A 14,970-nucleotide genomic window follows, 5' to 3' on the forward strand; every position below is an offset into this window, starting at 1 on the left:
GTGGGAACTTTTCCATATATATATATATATATACACACATATATATATGTATGTGTGTGTGTCTGTCTGTCTGTCTGTGTCTGTCTGTGTCTGTGTGTATATATATATATATATATATATATATATATATATGTGTATATTGTGTATATGTTCATGTATGATATCATCACCATTACACCTCTTCTCTATCCAAAAACCTTCCATTAATTCCCATTGTCTACTTCAAGATCCTCCCCAAACCTATTTCAATCTAGCTTTCCAACCTTATTTCAGAGTACTCTTGTTCATGTATTATATATTATAACTTTGGACCAACTTCCATTGCCTCTTCTAATCTTTCTTTGTTCCACCTTCCTGTCTCTGTTCATGACTGGAAACCTCCTCTGACCAATCTCTATATATGTCCATCAATTCTAAGATGCCTTCCTTTATATTCTCCCTCCCTCCAAAAGTGCAAGTGACTTTTGTCTTCATGTTTCTTGGACCTATCCATTGCATTAATTTCACTCTTTCTTCTGCTAAAATTTGTACTTTTCCTTCTCTTTATTATATTATATATTCTTTGAGTTCTGAGTTATATACCTGACATTGCTATTTTATTTCACCAATATTTAGCAGAATATTAATCAATTGCTTAATAAATACTTGTTTAATTGAAATCTGATTCTAAGTTCAATGGTTGTTATCCTAAACGATGCTGCCTCCAATTTGGCTCTGAAATAGCATTCAGTATAGCATTTCAGTCTTAATGTCTTTTACCAAAAATCATTGAAACAGCCTCAAAGAGTTATTATGCCTCCTAAACTGCTTCTCTGCAATGATTGATTAGATTTCTACTTGACAGAATCTCAGGAAATGCTGATGACATTGTTATTTTTATGACTTTCATATGTACTAATAGGTGATGAATTACACATATCACATATTGCAAATTACATCTTTCAATTTCTGGACAAGTCACAATCAAAACTTGTGCCAATTTTTTTCATGATACTAGAAGTATTCAACTATCCCCTCTACACACACACACACACACACACACACACACACACACGCCTCCCATCCTACATGCAAAAATATATTCATTCCCATCATAATATTTGAGTTTGTTCTGTCCTGAGGACAACCATACTCTTGTAGAAGTGTATCCTTTTCTACAATGGTGAATGAACACAAGTGATTGGGCAGTAATGGGCAGGGGCTGAAGAGAGAGAAACTATGTTATCTCCCTGCTGGAGTAAATTGCAGATAACAAGGCTATGATCAAAGCTAACTTTAGCTACATGTTGAAAGTTTCCATCCCCACTGCTGCTTTTTAAGTCCTATATATCCAAATAGGCCAGCCAGTCCAGATAAAACAAGAAGATTGACTTTTATACTCCATTTTTCCCCTCTGCTGATTTTCTCTAGCTGTCCCTCATGCCTGGAACACTTTCCATCATCTGTTCTAACTAATGCCCTCTCTGGTTTCCTTTGAGTCCTAACTAGTCTCACCTTCTAAAGGAAGCCTCCCTAAATCCTTCACTTTAGTGCCTTTCCTCTGTTATTTATTTCTTACCTATCCTGTATGTAGCTTGCTTTGTATACATCTATCTGTTGGCATATTATCTCCTCCATTAGATTGTAACCTTTGTTGTAATCCCCTTGAGGGCAAGGATGGTCTTTTGCCCATTTTTTTTGTATTTTCAGTGCTTAGCACAATGACTAACACATAGGATCCACCAAATAAATGTTTAATGATTGTTTATAATTGTAAAATTATACATCTGCACACTCTTTATGTCTTAAAAATCTCAATGATCTTTGTATAGCACCTATTCAAAACTCTCTCTGAAGTGGAACTTTCCAGAAAACTCAGTGAGAAGTGGAGGGCAGCAGCTGCTCTTGCCCCAGCTCCACCCATGAGAACTCATGGACCCTCCCCAATCTTCTCTTTCTTCTACTCAGCCCCCAACATCCCAACCGACTTCTGGGTGGTGCCCTCTCACCCAACCCAAGACAGTGCATGAGCATTTAGACACCAAGCATACCAGGAGAGTCAGTCCATGGCTATAAAAAAATGGTGAAGGAAATGACTTACTATGATGTTTGGGGGGTAAAACCCAACACCTCCAGGAAGAACTAAAAAAGGCATATAGAAAACTATCCTTAAAAATATCACCCAGATAATTCAAATGAAAGAACAAAGTTCTAGCAGATTTCTCAAGCTTACAAACTGCTTTCTAATGCAAAGAAAAGAGACTTATATGACAAAGACAGAGAACAAGCCATCAAATAGGGTGGTTCTGGTGGTGGCTTTGGTTCTCCAATGGATATCCTTGATATGTTTTTTTGGAAGAGGTGGAAGAATGCAAAGGAAAAGGAGAGGTAAAAATGTTAGTCAGTTGACAGTGTCCTTGGAAGATTTATATAATATATAATGGTACAATGAGAAAACTGCCTTTGCAAAAGAATGTAATTTGTGATAAATGTAAAGGACAATGTGGGAAGCTGTAGGGTCAGCTAGGTGGCACAGTGAATAGAGCACTGGCCCTAGAGTCAGGAGGACCTCATTTCAAATCCAGCCTCAGACACTTAATACTAGTCGTGTAACCTTGGACAAGTCACTTAACCCCAATTGCCCTGCCCTCCCCCTCCAAAAAGAAAAAAAAGGATCTGTAGAATGCTATCTCACTTGCAGAGGTGCTAGAATGCAAATAAGAATTAATCAGATAGGACCTAGAATGGTTGAGTAAATTCAATCAGTTTGCATGAAATGTCAAGGGTGTGGGCAATTGTTAGAGAAAGGAAAATTGTTAGAGGGAAGAAGATTCTAGATGTTCATATTGACAAGGGCATGAAAGATGCTCAGCAGATGATGGTGAAGGCTATCAGGAGCCAGGACTTGAGCCAGGAAATATTATCATTGTTGTGGATCAGAAGGACAATGGTATATTTGCACAATATGGTGAGGACCCTTTCACGTGTATATATATCCACTTGGTTGAAGCATTATGTGACTTTCAGAAACCAATAACAACTCTTGATAATAGAACTACAGTCATTACTTCTTATCCTGGTTAGATGGTTAAACATGGAGATATCAAATGTGTGCTGATTGAAGATATTCATTTATTGGCCATTTATTGCCAACCTTAGGAGAAAGGAATTCTAATAATTGAATTTAAGGTAAATTTCCCAGAGAATGGCTATCTTTCAATAGGCAAGCTATCTTTGTTGGAAAAATTACTGGCTGAAAGGAAGTAGAGGGGATTAAAGATATGGATCAGGTAGAACTAGTGGACTTTGACCCAACTCAGGAAAGAAGATGCCATCACAATGGAGAAGCTTGTGAGGATGATGAGCATTATCCCAGAGGTGGGGGTTCAGTGTCAAACCTCTTAGTGGGGAGGGGGCAGTGAATACACCTCACTGTAATGCTGGCTTTTGTGTGTAATAGTGAATGAGTGAAGGACTACAATAATCTTAACATACTCAGAACTAGCTATTGTTTTTGTTGTAATATTCAACTATAGTTATGTTTTAAAAAGTTAATAAAACTCAGTAATATAAAAATTATGAAAATATGTGAGCACAAAATTAAGTATAAAATACCAGAGGGAAGAGAGAGAAGAAAATCTACTGCCCATTCCATCCAGATTCAAGAAGATTCAAAATATCCCCTTAAAATAATTCCACAATAGCTATGCAAAAATGTTTCTAAGGCTTAAAAAATTTTTAAGTAGGGGCAGCTAGGTGGCACAATGAATAGAGCACTGGCCCTGGAGTCAGGAGGACCTGAGTTCAATTCTGGCCTCAGACACTTAACACAAAAAATTGCCATGTGACCTTGGGTAAGTCACTTAGCCCCAATTGCCCTCCAAAAAGCAAAAGAAAAAGTTAAATAAACATTTGTAAGATAACTCCTTATCTGTATCTGGCATAATTTTTCATTATCTCAGTATATAAATATCTGGAATTGCTAGAATTTTAGATTCAAAAGGCACATGGATGAATAACTACTTGCATATATTTCATTAGAAATTTTACTAGAGGGAACATAGTCATGGTAAAAATGATGTGGAGTTTTTTCTCTATGGAAATTTTTCTTAAAAGGTGGAAAGGAACTATTACATAGCTTAAATGATATTTTACTAAAAAACAGTCTCATAGAAATGTCTGATTCTAAGGCAGGAAAGATATAGGAAGAAGAGCAGAAAGAATAGGTTATTTGGGGCTTGAAAAGATAATTTGTACACTGTTCAAACTGTTAGATAAGCAGAGGGTGCTTTTCCTGAGGTAATATGAAAATAGTCAGCTTTGGTCTTGCCAGGGAGTTTCAATTTGGCTGCAAGTTTGAGTTACATCTTATGTACAAAGGTGTAGGAAAATGAACTGCAACAGATTCCAACTTAACACTGATATCAGAGAAAGAATACATTTATAGAGGCCTGGAACTAATCTCTTAAAATGAATGATAAATGAGAGACAGAGTCCAATTGTCAGGATGGGACATATCAAAAGCCATTACATAATGACAGTTGAAGACAACAGTCATTCAGAGAGAGAAAATGAAAATGCTGACTTTACAGTTTTTGAAGGGGGGGGGGTAACCACCTTAATTCTTCAGGAGAGAACATACAAAAGTATGCCAAAGCAGAAAAAGTACCAAGATTTATTGAGAACCATATGGACTAATGAAGAGATGTGACATAATTTAAGATAGCCCTTCAAAGGGGGTAATATTTTTCTCATGCAATTACATGAATTACATAAAATTGGGTAACAAAAATCTGAAGCAAAAGAAGTAAGGTAAACAAAAGAAAAGAAAGCATAAAAGTTCTACAAACCTAATTGTTTTATACTTTTTTTCAATTACTAGAAATAATATCCATCTAAATATATTTACTACATGATGGGAAAGAGGTGACTTTGCCCTGTCCAAAAGCAATGGACACAAGTACCATAAGGGAAAGCAAAACATTTGGGAGACGAACCTGCAATGAGAGTAAGGAAAACACAGCTCTAATAATTACTGGCAGAGGAGTGTCAAATAGAATGAAATAAGCTTCTAACCTAAATTTATTAGGAAAATGAAATTCATTTCTAAAAAATCAGAAGTAATGGCATTAAGGTAAGATACTTAAGAATAATAATTAGAAATATGAATTATTCTATTAAGGTTATTATTTCTATAAATGTGAATTCCAAACCTCCTACAACAAACCTCCTACAGTTGTATGGATAGATATAGATACTATACATACATGAATAAATATGTAGATATAATTCCTATGTCAGAAGAAAGTATTAAGACATTGCATAATGTGTTTCATTAATGAGTTTCTATAGTGCTAAATAAACATTTATAATTTATTATATGTAAATAGGCAAAAGATAACATTTTGAGATTATGATTAATTAAAAAATATGTTCTTCTGAAAATGGATTCTAACACTTTATAAAATAATCTAATGTTAACATGCTTCTTCTAACTTTCTAGCTTCAAAAGAGGAAAAAGGGTCAAAATCACCTTGATTTCCCAAGAAAATTAGGGTCACTACATTCTTTAAAAAAGATCAAATTCATTCATTCAGTCAGTCAATGAATATTTATTGGCCTATAACATTCCCCTTTTCTCATAGAAAGTCACTTTTCTCTGCTACCTGGTTAATCCCTAACTACATTGTCATTCCAAAGTAGGATTAAAAAAGAAAGAAAGAAATAGCATAAGATCAAATGACAGAAAAGTTGCCTTCCTATCCCTGGGAGAAAGCTGGCCTTGGAGGCAGGAATATGTCACTTCAAGTCTTGCTTCTGACACATAATGGATGAAAGATTTAGATAAGTCACTTAATTTTTCAGTGTTTCCCATAATTTTTGACAATACTTTGCAGAGCATCTGCTATCAACCTTAGTAGAAGGCATTTCCTTATTGGGAGTTCCCTATATCAATGAAATCAGAGTTCTTGCTCCCCCCAAAAATTTTTTTATGAAAATCTACTTTGAAAAAAAGAACTAGGTCACAGCCATTTGCTTCGTCATATAACTTATTTACAAGTAATATGTAAAGCTAATTACAAAGTATTTATCAAAGAATATGTCTCCTACTCTTTCTAAAATTTTATACAAGTCCACAAATTATGTAATTTGTACCACTTAGTAGAAATGTTTTCTTTTTTCTTTTTGTTTTTTGTTTTTAACAAATATACCTGTACAGCAAGATCTAATACTATCTTGCTACATATTCCAGAAGGTTTGGTCACTCTTGGTATGAGTTCTGGCAAACTAGGTAACAAAGGATTAAGAATGATCAGGGATCAAGATGGAAGAAAGATATCTTACTTTTCCTCATGGACTCTTAGCTACCATGACACAAAGTAAAATTCTGGACCATAAGTGAAAAAGTCTTTCATTACTGATATACATTTAGGGAATTTAGCTAACCACATACAGATAATGTATACATACATGCATTCATATGTGCATGCATTTAGTTATAAACACACATATATGCATTTGTGTGTGCTATTTGTCATTCAGTTCTTCATTTCTGTTTGACCCTCTGTGTCCCCTTATGGAGTTCTCTTGGAAAAGATACTTCCCTCTCCCAGTAGACTAAGGCAAATAGAGATGAAGTGACTTGCCCTTAGTCACACAACTAGTGAGTGTCTGAGATCAGATTTGAACCACTCCAGCTCCATTGCTATAATCCACTGAACGACCCAGGCTTTTTCTCTTTCTCTTTCTTTGTCTCTCTCTCTCTCTCTAAATATATATATATATATATATATATATATGCACACATACATATATGTGTACATATATGTGTGTGTGTATTGTATAGGTATATTTTGTACACACATATAATTAAGCATTGAGATTTAGAGCACTGTGAACTATTTTGAATTCCCATTAAAATCCCCCCTTGAAGTATGGGACCAAGTCTTCTACTTTTGTCACGTCATAAAATTACTACTGTGTTCTGTGTACTGTAGGTATTGACTGACATTCAAACTTTACCTATGTGTACACATAAATGTATAACTTCTGGAGTTAACTTTTATTAGTGATATTGCCCAATTATTAATATTAAATTCTGGAGTAACTTTATATACTGTCAGACACACGTAGGTATTACTGAAAAAAATGAGAATTCACAAGTTCACAATGATCAATTACTCCCTTCTCCCAGTGTCATTATGGGGAAGAAGACCTTAAGACAAATGCAAAGTATCAGCTCAAACAGAGCTGCTTTTTCTTTCTGAAAACAGCTGCCTTTATGGTTCACAGCTTCACTGGACAGAGGATGTAATTAAGGGTTTTGCTTTAAAAGGCTTTCTATTCCAGCTTCCTGCTGCCTGTGGCAGAGTAAACAGGGATGATAATGGGAAGGAATTATTTAATGAGGCAAAGTAAATGATAAAATCAACAGGAATAGAAAAGCAACATTTGCCTCAGATAAGAGGCAATGTCCATGGTTGGGTAATTGAGAGTTGATTGTGTATAAACACATCAGTGACACAAACACACATCACATACAATAACTCTACAGAAAAATATATGCTATTATATTTCTCAAACATCCAGACCCCATATCCCTTAAGGTTTTAAAAAATAAAGGCAAGAATACTGAACTGAATCATCAATCTATGTAGGAACTTGGGTTATATGAGAGAAACAGATTAGATACCTTCTGCACACCTTTTGGCTGTTATTTCTCAGATATACACTGCAGAGAACAGTAAGATGCTAATATCTTGACTGTTCTACATATCAGAACTGGTCATACTGTTATTTTCCTTCTTCCTTGGGGAGCTTTCCTCTCAAGATAACTTTTAAATAGAAGCAACCAGCTCTTCTGCAGAGGCTGATTATCAATTTGCACCTCTGGCAAAGAAAGGCCTAGGCCTCTATTGTTTTGTTAATTGTCAATTTGCATCTTTGAAAGGTGTTGTATTTTTTCTTCTCCCTAGCAGGTTAAGACTAATTCTGTATGTTAATAAATATTATAAACACTTTCCTCAGAGATGAAGTTTGTTAAAAAAAAAAAGTATGCTATTATTGTTACTTTCCATTTCCCTCTCCTTAATTATATATCAGATTTTGAAATAAATTTGTCAAAACTAATTGAGCTTTTTCCCAATTAAAGAGAGATTCTTCAGATGGAATTTTTGCTTCTCAAATAAATATTTAGACAAACTGCTAAAAAAAAAGAGTACCTGTTATTCACAATCACAAAAAAAGGTGGAGAATTGGTCCAACCACATGAACTACAGATTCCAGATTTAGACTTACTTATAACACTGAGTGGATCATTTGAAAAAAAAAAAAGTCTGATCCACTGTGGTTTCTTTTCATTTGGTTCACCTGTGCAATAAAATGCTGCATTGAAAATTCATAAAGGCATCAAAGAAAAATATTGAAAAATGTTAAAAATCATAAGAAAAAAGCGGAATCTAACATGCAAGGATATCAGGAAAAAGACAATCATCACACTTTAGGTATAGCTTAGAGAATAATATATTCTTAACAGACACTATGCTATCAGTATTAATACTACTTCTAAGCCAAATATTAAATGATAAGTCAGAAATTTTGAGTTGAGTTGATTGATATTTACTTTTCAATTAAGAAGGAACAAAGCCTTATGTATTTTTGTTGGTGTCTTTTGTTCTTACATCACATTCATTGTAGAATATATCCCCCCTTCCCTTCACTACCAAATGAGTGTTTTAAAAGGGCATTCCCCTAGTGTAAACATGATAACAAATATCATATACAGATGAGCGCAGTATCCTGGGTTTCTCAAATGCAAAACCTGCATGATAACATTTAGTTAACCATAATAAGGAACAAAGCATACACATCCTTTAAAAGTGTTATATTCACCTTAAAAATAACATAAATGTGTTCTTGTTCTTTTTTTTTAAATCATTGTCTAGGAACGTAACCCTTAATCTAGAATGAAAATATTATTTTAAAATTATTTTTCAGTGAAGAAACCAAGCAATGGACTGAAGGATTCAGTCTGATGGACTCCGCTTGGTGGGGCTATTAGAAGGACAGAAGGTTATTTCTTGTTCATTGAAAAAAAAAGTAAAGAAAAAACCTGGCTAGGCCTGCTACTAGAGAGACTTAGAATACTGGATCACCTGATCTAGGGAATTCTGAGCCAATCCAGTGTCAGCACTAAGTCTGACACTAATGTGAAGTACTACTGGAAGCAGAAGGTCATCTGTGCAGGGGTAAAACTGTTCAAGTCAGAAATTGAGCAAAAAAAAGGTTCTGTTCCTATCAGCACAATCAATTGTGAGATGGAGCCTATGAACAACTGCTGTATTTCCAGCCTGGGTGAAATCAAGAGACTCAGTTTAAGGAGTAGAAGGAAAAGGAAAAGGTGGATATGAGGAGGAAGGTGAAGAAGAGGCAGAAGTAAAAAGGGAAAAGGTGAAGGAGGAAAGAAGCCTAAGAATATATCTAATCCTTCCTTGATGGAAAAATAATAATAATAGTCCAAAAATAGATATATTTATATAAAGCTTTATGGTTTGCAAAGTACTTTCCATTGAGTTGATCCTCATGAAAATCCTCTGGAATAAGGGCTATTATCATCCCACTTTTAAAGATGAGGAAAGACTTGTCCAGGATCATATATCTATTAAATGTCTAATGTGAGATTAAAACTCAGATGTTTCCAACTTGAAGTTTATCACTACCTTCTATGCCCACTTAACTGTGAAACTGAAGAGAATATTTTGAAACATTTAATTGATTCTTTTTGTTTTTATAACACTGTCACTTCCTAACCAATAGAACCCTTTATTATTATAAAGTAATATAGGTAAGTTAAACAAACAGAAGTTCTCTTCAATTAATTGTGTTATTTGGTAATTGCTATCCTTAGCCACTATGTCTGTATAGAGAAAAGAGAAGAATGTTTCATCATATTTCCTCTGGAACCAGGATTATAAATTTTGTATAACCCAAATTCTGTTGTCTTTTAGTGTGGTTTTCATTTATATTATAGTTGCTATTTTGTAGATTATCATTCTCATTTTACTTTCCAGGCTCTCTTTAGATCATTTAATTCTTATATGTTTCTTTGAATTCACCGTATTCATCATTCTTTATGATATATTATTATTCTAGTGTACTATATACCATAATTTGTTCAATCATACCCCTTGTTTATGGGTGCTATGTCTCTATGTTGTTATTGTTGTTTTGCTACCATAAAAAATGTTGTTGATTTGTGTAATTTCTGAGAGCTGAGATGGCAGAGTAAATAGTAAATTTCCATAACTGTCCCACATTCACCTCCAAATAACCATTACATTGTACCCCCAAACAAATCCTAGAACAGCAGGATCAGCAGAATGACAGGGTGGAATAATCTTTGAGCCCCAGAAACCTGGAAAATCAGCAGGAAAGTTCCATGTGACTTGGGTGAAAGAGGAGCACAGTCTAGAACAGGAAGCATCCCAGCAAGTTAGCTTCAAGTTCCACCTCAGCAAACCAGCAGGAGATCATGAGCCCCAATGAAGTGAACAGGCAGACACCAACACCAGGATGCTCCACATACCTCAGCATAGCCTGGAGAACAGCAGACTTCAGCTCTAAGAACCCCTCCTTCCTTCAGTGTAGCCCCAGGCAAACAGGCAACCTCCAGTGGCCTGACCACCAGGTGGCTTCACCCCCACTAGCCTCAGAACACACAAGACCGCACCAGAACTAGGTAAGCTGCCAGACCCCTACAGCCTCCAGCAGCACCAGTCACCCCCTGCCACTGCCTCTTAGTGTAGCACCAGACATAAGGGTCTCTCATAGGTCTCAGGGAAACATTAGTTTAGTAACAGGTAAACAGCCCCTTTTACCCTGGGATCAAACTCAAGAAAGGGAAAACGTGAAAAAAAGATGAACAAAAACAACAACAAAGAATATGACCATAGAAAGTTATTATGGTGACATGGTAGATCAAGACACAAACTCAGAAGAGGAAAACAATGGCAAAACACCTATGGGAAAAACCCCAAGGAAAAACAGGAAGTGGCCTCAAGCCCAGAAAGAACTTATGGAAGAGCTCAAAAAGGAGCTTAAAAATCATAAAAGATAGGATGAATAAAAATTGACAAAAGAAATTAGAGTGATGCAAGAGAATTATGAAAAAAAGAGTAAATAGCTTGGAAAAATAAAACAGCTGCTTAAAAAGTAGAATTGGTCAAATGGAAAAGGAAATACAAAAATTCACCAAAGAAAACAACTCCTTTAAAAGTACAACTGGCTAAGTAGAAAAGAACGTACAAAAGCTAATTGGGGAAAAGAACTGATTAAAAGTTGGAATTGGGCAAGTTAGGACTCTATGATTTAATGACTCTATGAGATATCAAGAATCAATCAAAAAAATTCAAAAGAATGAAAAATTGAAGAAAATGAAAATACCTTATGGGAAAAACAAATGATGTGGAAAATAGATCTAGGAGAGACAAAAGTAGAATCACTGCACTACCTGAATGCCATAATCAAAAGGAGAACCAGGACAGCATTTTCCAAGATATTGTCAAGGATAGCTGCACTGATATCTTGAAACCAGAGAATAAAATGGGCACTAAAAGAATCCACTGATCATATCAAGAAAGAGATCCCCAAATAAAAACTCCAAAAAATATTATAGCCAAATTTCTGAACTATCAGGCCAAGGAAAAAATATAGAAAGTGTCCTGACAGAAACTATTTATATACCAGGGAGCCACAATCAAGGTTCCACATGATTAAGCAGTTGAAACATTAAAAGATTGAAGGGCATGATATTCTGGAAGCCAAAGAAGCTAGGACTACAATCAAGAATCACTTACCCAGCAAAATCAAACATAATACAACAAGGGAAAAAATTATTCAATGAAATAGAAATAGAAAAATTTCAAGCTTTCATAAGAAGACCAGAATTTTTAAAAAAAATTGATCTCTAATATCAAGAGCCAAGAGAACCAGAAATGGGTAAGAAGGGAAAAGAAAAAGAAAAAAGGGATTCAAAAGAGCTAAAGTGTTTACATCTTCACAGGGGAAGATGATGCTTGTATTTCTTTAAAACTATTTTACCAAGAATACAGCTAGAAGCAATATACATAGAGAGATGGTGCAGATATAAGGCAAATTTGAGGGAGTATCATAAAAAAAATTAAGGGATGAAAAAGAAGAGTACACTGGATGTAGAAGAATAGATGAGGGAGAATGGGGTAAATTATTTCACATGAAAAGGCCAAAAAAGACCTGACAGTGGAAAGAAAGATGGGAGAATGGGCAATTATCATTGCTTGAAACTTTCATCAGTATTGACTCAAAGAGGGAATAATACAGTCAGTTGAATATAGAAATCTATCTTGGGGTGGAGTCAAGATGACAGAGTAGGAACCAGACTTGTGCAGGGCTCCAGCTCTAACCTCCTCCAATTCAAGTAAAAGGTGACTCTGAAGAAACTTTGGAGTTACAGAACCCACAAAATAACATAGAGAAGCTAACTTCCCACTGAAAAAAGCCCAGCAGGCCAGAAGGAAGTAGACAGCACAGCACTCTGGGAGTCCAGCCCAGTCCCCATGAGCCAGAGGTTTTAGCTCCAAGGCAGCCTGACCAGCCACCAGCTGGAAGGGACTTCAGATCACCAGTAGCTGTGGCAGTTTCCAGAATTATCAATACATAGATACTAAGGACACAGTGATAGGTCAGTGCAGTGTGCACTTTGGGATGCAGTAGTTGGGAGTGTGATCAGACTTTGCCCCTGGGGAGAAAAGCCGCTGAGGTGCTGGGGCCCTGCAGCCACAGCCACTTGGCTGCTTCAGCTCCTGGCCAGCAGACTGTCAAGGGACCAAGCAACCAGTCTGAGGGGTAATTGCTCTTGCTTTAACCTGCTTTGATCTGGATTGCGGTCTAGGGTTGAGGTCCTGGGTGTGTGACCAGCTTGCCAGAGTGTGTGGAGGCTTCAAAGAGGGCACCCAACTAATATCTTCAGCAGCTGAGAAAACACTAGCATTTGGTACAAAGCTCCTCTGTCTGGTGGCAGAGTCTTACTGTGGCAAAAAGTCCAAAAGTCAAATAATTGACTGACAACATGAGCAAACAAGGGAAGAAAAGTAAACAGAGTAACCCAAATTTACACTCTTATTTTGGGGACAAAAAGGATAAAAGTATGGAAAAGGAGGAAGACAATGAAGTCACAACTCCTGCACCAAAAGCTTCCAGGAAAAGTACAAGCTGGTAACAAGCCATAGAAGACATTAAAAAGGATTTTGAAAATCAAATAAGAAAAGTGGAGAAAAGCTTGGGAAGAGAAATGAAAATGATGCAAGAAAATTATGAAATGAGAGTGAACAACCTGACTGAAGAAAATAATACCTTAAAAAAATAGACTAACTCAAATGTCAAAAGAGGATCAAAAAGGCAATGAGGAGAAGAATGCCTTAAAAAGCCGAATTTGCCAGATGGAAAAAGAATCTCAAAAGTTCACTGAAGAAAATCATTCCTTCAGAATTAGATTGGAACAAATGGAAGCTAGTGACTTTATGAGAAATCAGGATGCTATTAAACAGATCCAAACAAATGAAAAAAATAGAAGGCAATGTGAAATATCTCATTGGAAAAACCACTGACCTGGAAAATAGATCCAGGAGAGACAATTTTAAAATTATTGGACTATCTGAAAGCCATGATCAAAAAAAGAACCTAGAAATCATCCTTCAAGGAATTCTCAATGAAAATTGCCCTGATGTTTTAGAACCAGCGGGCAAAATGTAGGTTGAAAGAATCCACGAATCACTTCCTGAAAAAGATCCCAAAAAGAAAATTCCTAGAAATATTATAAACAGGCTCTGGAATTCCCAGATAAAGAAGAAAATATTACAAGTAGACAGGAAGAAAAAATTTTAATATTGGGGAAGCACAATCAGGATAGCACAGGATCTGGCAGCTTCTACACTTAGGGATCAACGGGCTTGGAATATGATATTCCAGAGGTTAAATGTGTTGGGATTAAAACCAAGAATCATCTACCTAGCAAAACTGAGTATCATGTTTCAGGGGAAAATATAGTCATTCAGGGGAATAGAGGACTTTCAAGTATTCTTGATGAAAAACCAGAGTTGAATAGAAAATTTGACATTCAGATACAAGATACAAGAGAAGCATGAGAAGACAAACAGGGAAAAGAAATCACAAGGAACTTATCAAAGTTGAATTATCTACATCCCTACATTGAAAAACAATAATTGTAACTTATAAAACTTTTCTTAGTATGAAAACAGTTGAAGTGAATAGAAATGTGTGTGTATGTGTGTGTGTGTATGTATACACACAGATTCATATATATGTCTATATTGGAGGGTGTATGGGCATATGAATACTTATGTGAATGTGTATAAACATGTACAGTTATACATAGAGGGAACAGGAACAATTGAATAGGAAGGGATGATACTTAAATGGTCAGAGAGGTGAAAGAGGAATATAATGAAAGGAGATGGGGAGAAACAGAATTGGGTAAACCTATCTCACATAGAAGAGGCAAGGGGATATGGTTATAATGGAGGGGAAAAACAGGAAGGCAAAAGGGAATGGATCTACATTATTCTCATTGAATTTGGCTTAGGGAGGGAATGACATACACACTAAATAGGGCATCTTGCCCTACAGGAGTGTAGGGGGGAAGGGGATGAGAGGGAGAATGATGAAGGGGAGGGCAGGTTGGGGGGGAGGGGAATTTGGAAGCACCCACTTTTGAAAAAGGACAGGATCAAAGTACAGAATAGAACAAGTGGGAGATGGGATAGGAGAGAAAGAAATATAGTCAGTCTTTTATAATATATCCACTATGGAAATGTTTTTCATAGTTACACATGAATAACCTATACTGAATCTTCCAAGCAATCTTCCCAGTAAGGGTGGGTGACAAGGGAGGAAGGGAATGAATCTGGAATTCAAAGTTTTAAAAGCAAATATTCA

At 35.9% G+C, this 14,970-nt stretch overlaps 1 pseudogene; it reads left to right on the forward strand.

Moving 5' to 3' along the window:
- The first annotated feature begins 2,039 nt into the window (after positions 1-2,039).
- LOC138175728 (dnaJ homolog subfamily A member 1-like) lies at positions 2,040-3,384 on the forward strand (annotated as a pseudogene).
- Positions 3,385-14,970: the final 11,586 nt, after the last annotated feature.

This window comes from Petaurus breviceps, unplaced genomic scaffold, assembly GCF_028583685.1.
Source record: "Petaurus breviceps papuanus isolate PSGF00001 unplaced genomic scaffold, PetGlider_PUasm1.0 79, whole genome shotgun sequence".
Taxonomy (NCBI): Eukaryota; Metazoa; Chordata; class Mammalia; order Diprotodontia; family Petauridae; genus Petaurus; species Petaurus breviceps.